Raw genomic sequence first — 9406 nt, 5'->3', positions numbered from 1 at the left:
CACCAGTGTGCTCACCAATCCCCTGGATGGACCCCAAAGCCAGTCAAGTTGGCACTGCATATTGCCACATCCACCCATGTCAATTCACTAGCCAAATGCATCTCCTTGTACCATACCTCATGTCTAAATAAAGACAATAGGGCCAACTGGGGATGTAGCTCAGTGGTGCCTCGCCTGCCTGGCAAGTGCAAGGTCCTGGGTTCAATTCCCAGTACCAGGGAAAAGAAAGAAAGAAAGATAACAACAAATTCATAATCCCACCTAACATAACAGGACTATCCTGTCTACAGCCACAAATACAACAATCCCTTCCTCGAAGTCTTGACAGTTCCAGCATTTTTCAAAAGAGGATGGACCTTATTTGTGGTTCATTTGCTTTGTTTTTGCAATATTGATGTCTGCGACTGCCTCGAGGGCCCAAAAGTAACCGCTTGTCACAGACAGGGATTTCTGCTTGGCATGAGCAGCGAAGGCTTGCTGGGGCGCGCACCACATGTCGGCCAGAGCCGGTGTGAAGAACACGGGCGCCCCTGCCCAGACCCCAGCCCCACAGGCAAATTGCTCCGGTCTCCATCTCCTCATCTGTGAAACGAGGAAAACAAAATCGATAGCACCCAGGGCGCTGAGCACATCCGGTTCACGCACTGCTGGGTCACTGCTCACAGTAAACGACTGCCAGTGTCGCAGCACCGTGACCGGGACACAGCGGTCTTCACACTAAGCTAAATCCCAAACCCCTTTAACTTTTTTTTAAAGTTCTGAGACAGGGTCTCATTAAATGGTCCAGGGTTGGTTTAAATTTGTGATCCTCCTGCCTCTGCCTCAGAGTGCTGGGATTACATGCATGTGCCACCATGCTCAACTGGGACTGAAGGTCTTTAAAGGAATCTGAGATCAAGTGAGAAAAATACCTCGGGGCCAGGGATTTAGCTCAGTGGTTTCGCTGCCTGCTGTGCAAGTGCAAGGACCCGAGTTCGATCCCCGGTACCAAAAATAAAAAAAGAAAGAAAAATACCTGACAGTACTGGGGCGGTTTCTTTCTTTTTTTTTTTTTTTTGGTACCAGGGATCGAACTCGGGTCCTTGCAGGTGGCGAAACCACTGAGCTAAATCCCCAGCCCCGGGGCTATTTCATTTGTGGAATGAGTACAAGAATATTTAACTGGGTGGCACTTGCTTGTAATCCCACCTACTTAGGAGGCTGAGGCAGGAGGATCAGAAATTCTAGGCCATTCTAGGCAATTCAGTGAGATTCTGCCTCAAAATAAAAATAAGGCCAGGTGTGGTGATTTATGCCTGTAATCTCCCAGCATTCTGGAAGCCTAAGGCAAAAGGATTGAAAATTGAAGCCCAGCCTAGGCAATTTAACAAGACTCTATCAAAAAAAAAATTTTAAAGCTGGGCGTGGTGGGACACGCCTGTAATCCCAGTACTCACCAGGCCGAGGCAGGAGGATCTCCAAGAGTTCAACAGCAGCCTAGGCTACACAGTGAGTTCAAGGCCACCCTGTACTATATGATGAGGCCTTGTCTCCAATGGCTCAGTTCAGTTCAAAGGCCCTGGGTTCAATCCCCAGTATAAGATAACTAAATAAACAAATAAATAACATAAGGGCTGGGGATGTAGTGGTAGGGTATTTGCCAGGCCCGTCCAAGGCCCTGGCTTCAATCCTCAGTATTGGGGAAAAAGTGTGTGCGTGCCTATAATCCCAGCACTCAGAGGCTAAGGAAGGAGGAGAAGTTTGAGCCCAGTCTGGGTAATTTAGCGAGACTCTGTTTTAAAAAACCATTTAACTTGAGTGTCTGGACTGAGATGTATTTCAGTAAATAACAACTGCTTTTTGCTTATTTTAGTATTCTTACTAATCTTTATTTTTTTTATTAGTACATAGTTGCTGTGCATGAAGTTTACATTCATCTCAGGGAGCAGGTCCATGTCCAGGACACGTCTTATTTCCCTCTCCCTCCCACCCACCTCCTTCCATCTCTGCGTCCCCTGTCCCCATTTTCATTATTGTTGTTATTATTTTTAGCTCATGTTTACAACAATTAATGCTTACATTCATTGTGGTATTTATTTGTTGAGAAAGTGTTGCTATGTAGTGAGCCTGGCCTGGAATTCACTATGAAGCCTCTGCTGGCATTGAATTTTGAGGCAATTCCTCCTGCCTCAGCCTCCTGGGTTTTGGAATTACAGGCCAATACACCCAGAGAAAAAGATGTATGAAGTAATCTTCCTGTTGTTATAATTAAATCCCTTTGGGGAGGCTGAGGCATGGACCAACCATGGTATGAAAGGTCAGTACCCCAGGCTTGAGAGACCCGAGTGTCCAGCCTAGATCTTGCTCTCCTTCAACTGGTTTCCTTAAGAAACTGTGGCTTTTAGCTGGGCACACATTCCTATAATCCTAGTGCTCTGGAAGGCTGAGGCAGGAGGATCACAAGTTTGAGGGCAGCCTGGACAATTTAGCCATTTAGCAAGAACTTGTCTCAAAATAAAATAAAAATAATTCATATATATATATATATGAATGACAGTTGGAGATTTAGCACAGGAAAAGGCCCTAAGTTCAATCCCTAGTACTGAAAAACAAAAGAAATTTGGCTGTGGCTTCTTATAGGATTTAGGGATTTTATTTTTCAGCAGCACCTCTGACCCATCAGACTCCCCACCCACCTCCCCCGGCTGGCGACAAAGCTGAATCTTGGCCAGAAGATTGCCCGTGGGCAGCAGAAGCTGGACAGAGTCCTGGGCCACCCATCTCCACGGTGACAAGGGGTGGGAGCTGGCCCGGAGAACAGACGGTCTCAGCCCGGGTCAGGCTCTGCCCTCCCACCCTTCTCCAGTCTTTCCGGGGCTTTTCCCTCCCTCCCTTCTCCTGCCCTCCATTCTACCCACTCCAGTCTCTTTCTGGAAAGGGACAGTGGATACAAAGTGACTTTTACAGTCAGAGTGTTAGGGGCTGGGGCTGGAGCTCAGTGGTGGCACCCTTGCTTAGCAAGTGCTAGGCTCTGCCAAAAAAACAGGCTGTTAACACAGGCGGGCATTCTCCGCCTCCCCATCTCTGGACTGACTGCCCTTTTCCTTCTTTCTCTTCCTCTCAAGACGCCTACCACCATCCCTCCAGCCAGGGCAGGATGGAGCTGAGCTTCCCTCTGGGCTGTGGCAGAAATGAGATGCCTCCATAGCCCCAGAGGATGCTGCCACATGGTGCACCTCTAACTTTGAATTCCTTCTCTTTTTTTGAGATAGGATCTTGCTTTGTAGTCCAGGCTGGCCTCCACCTTATGATTGATGATCCTCCTGCCTCAGCCTCCTGAGTGCTGAGATTACAGGCCTGTGAATTCCTTTCAGTGTCTGTTCAGTCACAAAAGCTCTTCATGCCCGGTGCTTTTCTATAAATGGTGGGTTGTGATGATTTAATAGCACATATCTAGATTTCTGCTCCTTGTAGGGTCACCATAGAAGTCCATAGGGTGGTAGTTGATTCCCAAAACTCTTCTGTTCTCTCCCCTGCCTTCTTCTCTCTCTGGGTCTTCAGTCTGAAGCCACGGGCCACTCATCCAGTCCTGACGTCCTCAGCCCTGGCCTCTGCCAGAGGGCAGACACCAGCCCCCTCTGGAGCAGCACCTTCCTCTCCCCGGACGGCAGCCTGCCACGGCCAGCCTGAGCAGGACCGGCTGGGAACAACTCCAGACCCCCAGCAGGGCCCAGTGTCAACTTCAAGCCGTTCTGGGGTTAGGAGAGGCTCAGCGTGGCTGCCAAAGTCAACAGGGCCGTTTCCATGGGCAGGGACCTGCTTGGCACCTGCAGGCCCGGTTTCCAGCCCGGCAGCCTGGGTCTTGGCTCTCCTGGGGTCAGATGGAGTTCTTCTCCCTCTCATTCCCCAGCCCAGAGCTTTTCTGCGTCCACCCCGCACTCTGATCTGTTTGGGGGGGGGGCCGAAGACCCCCCTCCCCACCCTGATAGCTCTCCCTGCACACAGAGACCTGAAGCACACAAAAGCCAGCCACTACCCACCCCGACGGCAATAGTTGGCTCCATTTACACGACTTTACTCTTCTCCGGTCCGCATTAGCATGACTTTAGCATTTTAGGAGACCGCAGCTCAGGGAGGACACTTGACCTTTCACCTCAGGAACTTCTCCAAGGTGGCCCATCCGCTCTTTGACAGTGGCCCTCCCAGTCTGTCCGCCCCCCCTCCCGGCACTGTGGAATCCCTGGCTGCTCGCTGTGATCCCCAACTGCAACACGTGATCCTCACCCAATCTTAATCAAAGCACCACCCAGAGGAAGGCCTACTTTATTCATCTATTCACTTACCATATTGAGGAGCATGTGCATGTGTGTTACTGGGGATTTAACCCAGGGCTTCCACCCTGAGCCACATCCTCAACCCTCTTTATTTTGAGATGGACTTGCTAAGTCGCCCAGGATGGACTTAAAACTGCCCTCTTCCTGCCTCAGCCTCCCAGGCATGCAACCCCCAATCTGATGAGAAAGGCCCATTTTAAACCAAACTGCCAATTCTTACTCTTCCTCACCAAGGTGCAAAATAAGTTGGGCTTTGCACTATCAGGAAGAGGTGGTTCTGGCAATGTTTGGGAAGTCGACATTTGACACTTTCTACTTCCCTCCGAATGAGCCACTGCGGTCTCCACAGGTGAGATCCCATGCCTGGCCCTGGTCCCCCTGAATTGCTCAGTCCCTGGCCTGCAGCTGCCTCTGACCAGGAGGCCAGTCTGGGGCTGGTCCCAGGCTCCCTCGCCTGTCCACACAGACAGAAGCCTGGTAGGGAGCACGGCGTTGGATTTAACTAACAAATGTGCAGTGGGTGTAACTGGGGTTGGGCCAAAGCCCCACCAGGGCAGCCCCTCTCCCTCTCACCCTCTGCAACAGCCTGCTTTACTTTGCAAATCTGAGGTGCTGGGTGGCCAGGCCCCGGGCAGCAGGTGCAGGACGGGGCAGCTCCCAACTGGCCAGCTGCTGCTGCATTCACAGCTGCCTCCCCTCGCTCTGTGCCCTTCTCCATTCCGGCTCCCCAATGTTCTCCAAGCTCCAACTCCCACTCTGAGTTCCAAATCACTCTCCCTACCCGGATACCTGTTTGCTCAGGTGTGGAAACCTGGCAGTGAGGAGGCAGCCCTTTCTGCAAAGACAGGGGGCGGCAAGACGCCCCGACATCGGCCCTAAAGGAGGATAAAGGCTGCATTTTGAAAAGCTCAAAACTGGAGCAATTCGGAAGGGAGCCCCCTCCCCTCCTCCGAACCTGGGTGTGGCCCTGGGCGGGGAACTGACGTCACAAACGCCCTTTGCCCTCCGCGCGGCAGGCTTGGCGGGAGCCACGCGGCTGCCCTGCCCTGCCCGGGCGGGCGGGGCGTCCTCCTCTCCCTCAGAGAGGCTCCCAGGGCTGTACAAAGAGTCCTTTGTCTGAGCTGGAAACAATCGTTCTCCCCTTTATGGAAACATGGGCTGTGTCTCCTAATCAAGCTTTCAGAAGCTGGATCAAAGGGCACTGCAGCTCGGAGTTCTGGGGATTATGGAGCTGTCCTCGAGACACTGACAAGCTGTCATCGGCCCCTAATCCTCAGCTGTCCTGCGCCCACTGCGAACGAGCACCCTTTCTTCCCTAGGCTGGGCCTGGGAGTGCCTCGGGGTGTGAAGGGAGCTGGGGGAGGCGACTGGAGAGGATAGGGTGGGTCTCCCCCTGCCTGGCACCCAGGGGTCAGGTTACAGCCCCTGCCAGCGAGGCACTGGGTGTGGACGTGCGGAGAGGCACTGCCTGGTGAGAAAGGGTGGTGCCAGATTGGCCCAAGGCCACCCCCATCTTCCAGATCCTCAACCGTGGGCAGGGGAGACAACCCTCCCGACGCACGGGGCCCCTTCTCCCCCTTTGCCTGAGCACAGGGAAAGAGCCCATCCAGATCCGGGGCGGTCCTGGGTGCTGCGCCTTCTGCCAGTGGCACCCAGCCCCTTCCCACTTCCTGTTCCCCCACCACACACCCCGAAGGCCACCTCCCCTGTCTCCAGCGGGCCGTCCCTTCTTCACACCCCGAGTCCAGGCCTGGAGGCTGAGAGACTTTTCAGAACCCGACAAAAACAAATCCTGAATCGCCCACACGAGATTAAAACCAGTCTCTCTCCCGAGCTTGGAGCACGTGAAATCCCATCAGCAGAACTGGGAGAAGCCTTAGGGTCTGTGACCCCACTTCTCCAGTCATATGCAAAGTTTCCCTGCACTTATTCATTGTTCTGCAGAGATCCACAGATCCTGTTGGTATTTTAAAGTAGTTTGCAAGTCACTGATGCAGGTCTATTCCTATTGTTTTACAGATAGGGAAACAGGTTCACAGGGGAGTTAATGGTACAGCTGAGGCTAGACTTTAACTCGTTAACTCTCAGGGCTGTGGATGTGGATCGGCTTTTCCCTACTTCGTTTGTCCCCCCAGGACCTCTTAATTCAAATGACTGGCAGACCCAGTCATCTGTCCCTGAGGAAGCTTGCAGCCAGCCAGATGGGCTGATAAGAGCTGACAGACGACCGGGAAATGAATAAATGCAAATGTTCCACACCGGGCTTGTGATAACATCAAAACTGGCCCACCACAGATGCACCAGAAAGCAAAGCGTTCCTGGGTCAGGCTGTGTGCAGTCTGGTTGGGACAGAGTCTAGACTGGGCTCAGGTGTGTAGCCTGCAGTCCTGACTGACACCAAGACTTGTAATGTTCTGCTCAAGGGAAGGGACACTGGCCCCACATGCCCCCTGCAAGCCTGCCCAGGCCCCACCTTACAAAGTAAAGGCCCTGTCCTCTTCGTTCCCTATAGACCGCCTGTCCCTCCTCCCTGCCAGGGCCTTGCCTCCAGCTGCAGGTCCCTGAGCCTCCTCTTCCTGAGCAGCCGGCTCAGCATTCTTGTGATGACTCCAAATCAAGGCCAACCATGCCCAGCTTCAGCCCCAGCCCTTCCTCTGCATTTTTTTTTTTTTTTTTTTTTTTGGTACTGGGGATCGAACTCGGGTCCTTGCACTTTCGAGGCAGGGGGTGGAACCACTGAGCTAAATCCCCAGCCCCCTTCCTCTGCTTTTTATTTATAGCAGCACCTGACACAATTATCTGCGTACTTATTGTTAATTATATTTGGATTGTCAGTCTCCCCAAGTAGAATATTAGTCCCATAAGAACAAGTGGGGGGGGTTAGGGGGGTGAAGGGGGGCTGTGGGGACTGAACCCAGGGCATGCTGAGCTACATCTCAGCTCTATTTTTAAAATATTTTTTTATTTTGAAACAGGGTTTTGCTAAATTGCTTAAGCTAACCTCAAAAATCTTCCTGCTTGGCCCAGGGATTTAACTCAGCGGTGCCGCTGCTTGCCTTGCAAGTCCAAGGTCCCGAGTTCGATCCCCAGTACCCAAAAAAATCTTCCTGCCTCCTCCTCCTGAGTAGCTATTACACCCAGCAGATGATGGGATTCTTCTGTATTATTCACAGCTGTGTCTCCAATGCATAAAACAGCACACAGTGGGAGCTCAAGAAGTTTTGTTTTGGAGACAAGGTCTCCGTTTGTAGTTCAGGCTGGCCTTAAACTCATGGTGATCCTTGGGCCAGGGATTTAGCTCAGTGGTTTCGCCGCCTGCTGCGCAAGCGCAATGACCCCAGTTTGATCCCCTGTACCAAAAAAAAAAAAAAAAAACTCACAGTGATCCTCCTGCCTCAGCCTCCCAAGTGCTGAGATTACAGGCACACTCCACCACACCTGGCTCAAGAAATACTTTAAATTGGGTGAGATGGCACACAGAGTAATTCCAGAAATCTAAGAGGCTGAGGCAGGATCACATATTCAAGCCTAGCCTGGGCAACTTTACAATTTAGCAAGACCTTGTCTCTGTCTCAAAATAAAAAGTAGTTAAGAAGTGTAGGATATAATTTAGTGCAAAGGCCCTGGGTTCAATCTCTACTACCACTCCTCAAAAAAAAAAGATAAGGAATTTTCTAATGACTATTCTTGCAAGAATCTAGAAAGCAGGCTGTTAGAGAAAGCACATGGCCTCAGTTTCCCCATATGGCAAGGTGTCTGGGTAAACTGGGTCTCTGGAAAGCAGGCTGAGCTGGGTACCCTGGTGGGTGTCCAGGTGTGTCTGAGAGAGTCATTTTCCTCACAGGCTGAGAAGGACAAACCTGCGAGCGAGCCGAAGGCAGAGGGAAGCAGGGTATGAGGTGTGGATGCCGCCAGGAGGACCCTGTTGAAGACCTGTGCAGAAGTCCTCAAAATTCCCTCAGATGCCAGGCCATGTGCAATCCCAGCCACTCTGGAGGCTGAGGCAGAAGGATGGAAACTTCAAGGCCAGCCTGGGTGAATTTAGTGACATAGCGAGACCTTGTCTCAAATAAAGCATAAAAAGGGCTGAGAGATGTAGCTCAGTGTAAAAGCCCTGGGTTCAACCCCCGGCACCAAGACAAATTCCCGAGAATGAGCGAGCATAAGACCCTCTAAGGAAACAGCAGTTTCTCAATGAACAGGAGCACCCAACTTCCTTAGCGTCAAAGCCCAGGAAGGCATCTGGATGCCTCCTTTTCCCTCTGTCGCCTGGAGAACCTGGCTCTCGGCCACTCTGCACACAGTAACTCCAGCCTGGCGGAGCTCCTGCCTCCTGGGCGGGGCTGTCACTGCTGGGAGGCCTTGTGCGTCCTTTGGATCTCAGGCTGAACCGCCTCCTCCCAGTGGCCCTCTGCAACCCGCCCATCCCTTCTAACAGTCCTGTTCTGATTTCCCACATAGCACTTGGCTTCTGTGCCAAAGTCCCACTGGGGACATCCCAGGCCGAAGCTGGGCCAGGACACAACGGAACTCAGGTAAAGACTTCTCAGCTGGGAAGGCACAGACAAAGCGGTCAGCCACCAGCCTAAGGTCTGACAGCCAGCGAGTGGCGGAGCAGAGTCCCTCTGTCCACACCGAGGCTCCCTGCCCAGAACTTCTGTCCCTCCAATCTGGTCTCCACACAGCAGCCAAAGGAAATTTCAAAATAAAAATCAGATTCCCTCTGACTCATCTTCCCATGGCTTTATCTTCTCCAATCCCCTCTAAACTCCTTAGCAGCCCTAATCCAGTCGGGTCTCTGTCCACTGTCATTTTTTGCTTCTTTGTTTTTAGAGACACTTTCACTCTGTGATTCAGGCTGGTGTGGAACTCATGGCAATCCTCCTGCCTCAGCCTCCTGAGTGCTGGGATTACAGGAATGTGCCATCTCACCCAGCTACTGTCATTTTCTACTACTCTTGTCTGCACCCAGCTTCTATTTGTCCCTAGCGGGTTCCCTCACTTGCACCCCAGGACCTTTGCACTTGTGCTCTCCTCTCCAGGTTTTGCTTTGGCTCTCGTTCTTATCCATCAAACCTCCTTACAAAGCCCAT

The 9406-nt window shown here is 52.0% G+C and overlaps 1 long non-coding RNA gene across 3 annotated transcripts; it reads left to right on the top strand.

Moving 5' to 3' along the window:
• Positions 1–5324: 5324 nt before the first annotated feature.
• Positions 5325–9095, top strand: LOC110345291 (uncharacterized). 3 transcript variants are annotated; one of them, XR_002388516.2, is made up of 4 exons: positions 5325–5694; positions 6449–6683; positions 8158–8348; positions 8775–9095. It is a non-coding gene; the product is annotated as an uncharacterized LOC110345291 (long non-coding RNA). The 3 variants fall into 3 exon arrangements; XR_002388515.2 differs by lacking the exon at positions 6449–6683 and having other exon boundaries at positions 5325–5784; positions 8775–9086; XR_002388517.2 differs by lacking the exon at positions 6449–6683 and having other exon boundaries at positions 8775–9084.
• The last annotated feature ends 311 nt before the right edge of the window (positions 9096–9406 follow it).

This window comes from Heterocephalus glaber, unplaced genomic scaffold (genome assembly GCF_053883595.1).
Source record: "Heterocephalus glaber isolate CG9 unplaced genomic scaffold, H.glaber_assembly_v1.0 deba00001600, whole genome shotgun sequence".
Lineage (NCBI taxonomy): Eukaryota > Metazoa > Chordata > Mammalia > Rodentia > Bathyergidae > Heterocephalus > Heterocephalus glaber.
This window is presented reverse-complemented; position numbering and strand designations above follow the sequence as displayed.